At 37.2% G+C, this 2500-nt stretch overlaps 12 pseudogenes; all 12 read left to right on the plus strand.

Moving 5' to 3' along the window:
- LOC148490445 (5S ribosomal RNA) overlaps positions 1–41 on the plus strand; it is a 119-nt pseudogene extending 78 nt beyond the window's left edge.
- Positions 42–145: 104 nt separating this feature from the next.
- LOC148490446 (5S ribosomal RNA) lies at positions 146–264 on the plus strand (annotated as a pseudogene).
- A 116-nt stretch (positions 265–380) lies between these two features.
- Positions 381–499, plus strand: LOC148490447 (5S ribosomal RNA; annotated as a pseudogene).
- Positions 500–614: 115 nt separating this feature from the next.
- On the plus strand, positions 615–733 carry LOC148490448 (5S ribosomal RNA; annotated as a pseudogene).
- A 116-nt stretch (positions 734–849) lies between these two features.
- On the plus strand, positions 850–968 carry LOC148490449 (5S ribosomal RNA; annotated as a pseudogene).
- Positions 969–1083: 115 nt separating this feature from the next.
- On the plus strand, positions 1084–1202 carry LOC148490450 (5S ribosomal RNA; annotated as a pseudogene).
- Positions 1203–1318: 116 nt separating this feature from the next.
- On the plus strand, positions 1319–1437 carry LOC148490451 (5S ribosomal RNA; annotated as a pseudogene).
- Positions 1438–1553: 116 nt separating this feature from the next.
- On the plus strand, positions 1554–1671 carry LOC148490452 (5S ribosomal RNA; annotated as a pseudogene).
- Positions 1672–1786: 115 nt separating this feature from the next.
- Positions 1787–1905, plus strand: LOC148490453 (5S ribosomal RNA; annotated as a pseudogene).
- Positions 1906–2021: 116 nt separating this feature from the next.
- LOC148490454 (5S ribosomal RNA) lies at positions 2022–2140 on the plus strand (annotated as a pseudogene).
- A 116-nt stretch (positions 2141–2256) lies between these two features.
- On the plus strand, positions 2257–2375 carry LOC148490455 (5S ribosomal RNA; annotated as a pseudogene).
- A 116-nt stretch (positions 2376–2491) lies between these two features.
- LOC148490456 (5S ribosomal RNA) overlaps positions 2492–2500 on the plus strand; it is a 119-nt pseudogene continuing 110 nt past the window's right edge.

A 2500-nucleotide genomic window follows, 5' to 3' on the forward strand; every position in this document is an offset into this window, starting at 1 on the left:
TTGGATGGGAGACCACCTGGGAATACCAGGTGCTGTAGGTAATTTTATATAGCCATAACATTCTTTTCTATTACATTTTTTCAACTTAGCAATGAATTTACTTGTGTTAAGAAGTAAAAGCGGTCTAAATGTAATGCTTTTGAGCACCTACAGCCAAACCACAGTGGACATGCCCAATCTTGTCTGATCTTGGAAACTATGCAGTGTTGGGCCTGGTTAGTACTTGGATTGGAGACTACCTGGGACTACCAGGAGCTGTAGGTAATTTTATACTGCCATAACATTCTTTTCTATTACATTTTACATTACATTTTTTCAACTTATCAATGAATTTACTTGAGTTAAGAAGTAAAAGAGGTCTAAAGTTAAGGTTTTTGAGTGCCTACAGCCAAACCACACTGGACATGCCCTATCTCGTCTGATCTTGGAAGCTATGCAGTTTTGGGCCTGGTTAGTACTTGAATGGGAGACCACCTGGGAATACCAGGTGCTGTAGGTAATTTTATACTGCCATAACATTCTTTTCTATTAAATTTTAAATTAATTTTTTCAACTTATCAATTAATTTACTTGAGTTAAGAAGTAAAAGATGTCTAAAGTTAATGTTTTTGAGCACCTACAGTCAAACCACACTGGACATGCCCAATCTCGTCTGAACTTGGAAGCTATGCAGTGTTGGGCCTGGTTAGTACTTGGGTGGGAGACCACCTGGGAATATCAGGTGCTGTAGATAATTTTATACTGCCATAACATTCTTTTCTATTACATTTTAAATTTAATTTTTTCAACTTATCAATGAATTTACTTGAGTTAAGAAGTAATAGAGGTCTAAAATTAATGTTTTTGAGCATCTACAGCAAAACCACACTGGACATGCCCAATATCGTCTGATCTTGGAAGCTATGCAGTGTTGGGCCTGGTTAGTACTTGGATGGGAGACGACCTGGGAATACCAGGAGCTGTAGGTAATTTTATACTGCCAAAACTTTCTTTTCTATTACATTTTACATTTCATTTTTCAACTTATCATTGAATTTACTTGAGATAAGAAGTAAAAGAGGTCTAAAGTTAACGTTTTTGAGCACCTACAGCCAAACCACACTGGACATGCCCAATCTCGTCTGATCTTGGAAGCTATGCAGTGTTGGGCCTGGTTAGTACTTGGATGGGATACCACCTAGGAATCCCAAGTGCTGTAGGTAATTTTATACTGCCATAACAGTCTATTCTATTACATTTTACATTTAATTTTTTCAACTTATCAATGAATTTACTTGAGTTAATAAGTATTAGAGGTCAAAAGTTAATGCTTTTGAGCACCTACAGCCAAACCACACTGGACATGCCCAATCTCGTTTGATCTTGGAAGCTATGCAGTGTTGGGCCTGGTTAGTACTTGGACGGGAGACCACCTGGGAATACCAGGTGCTCTAGGTAATTTTATACTGCCATAACATTCTTTTCTATTACATTTTACATTTAATTTTTTCAACTTATCAATGAATTTACTTGAGTTAAGAAATAATAGAGGTCTAAAGTTAATGGTTTTGGGCACCTACAGCCAAACCACACTGGACATGCCCAATATCATCTGATCTTGGAAGCTATGCAGTGTGGGCCTGGTTAGTACTTGGATGGGAGACGACCTGGGAATACCAGGTGCTGTAGGTAACTTTATACTGCCATAACATTCTTTTATATTACATTTTACATTTCATTTTTCAACTTATCATTGAATTTACTTGAGTTAAGAAGTAAAAGAGGTCTAAAGTTAATGTTTTTGAGCACCTACAGCCAAACCACACTGGACATGCCCAATCTTGTCTGATCTTGGAAGCTATGCAGTGTTGAGCCTGGTTAGTACTTGGATGGGAGAACACCTGGAAATACCAGGTGCTGTAGGTAATTTTATGCAGCCATAACATTCTTTTCTATTACATTTTACATTTAATTTTTTCAACTTATCAATGAATTTACTTGAGTTAAGAAGTAATAGAGGTCTAAAGTTAATGTTTTTGAGCACCTACAGCCAAACCACACTGGACATGCCCAATCTCGTCTGATCTTGGAAGCTATGCGGTGTTGGGCCTGGTTACTGCGTGGGTGGGAGACCACCTGGGAATACCAGGTGCTGTAGGTAATTTTATACAGCCAAAACATTCTTTTCTATTACAATTTACATTTAATTTTTTCAACTTATCAATGAATTTACTTGAGTTAAGAAGTAAAAGAGGTCTAAAGTTAATGTTTTTGAGCACCTACAGCCAAACCACACTGGACTTGCCCAATCTCGTTTGATCTTGGAAGCTATGCAGTGTTGGGCCTGGATAGTACTTGGACGGGAGACCACCTGGGAATACCAGGTGCTGTAGGTAATTTTATATAGTCATAACATTCTTTTCTATTACATTTTAGTTTACATTTTTTCAACTTATCAATGAATTAACTTGAGTTAAGAAGTAAAAGAGGTCTAAAGTTAATGTATTTGAGCACCTACAGT

Source organism: Taudactylus pleione, unplaced genomic scaffold, assembly GCF_031769625.1.
Source record: "Taudactylus pleione unplaced genomic scaffold, aTauple2 ptg000550l, whole genome shotgun sequence".
Lineage (NCBI taxonomy): Eukaryota > Metazoa > Chordata > Amphibia > Anura > Myobatrachidae > Taudactylus > Taudactylus pleione.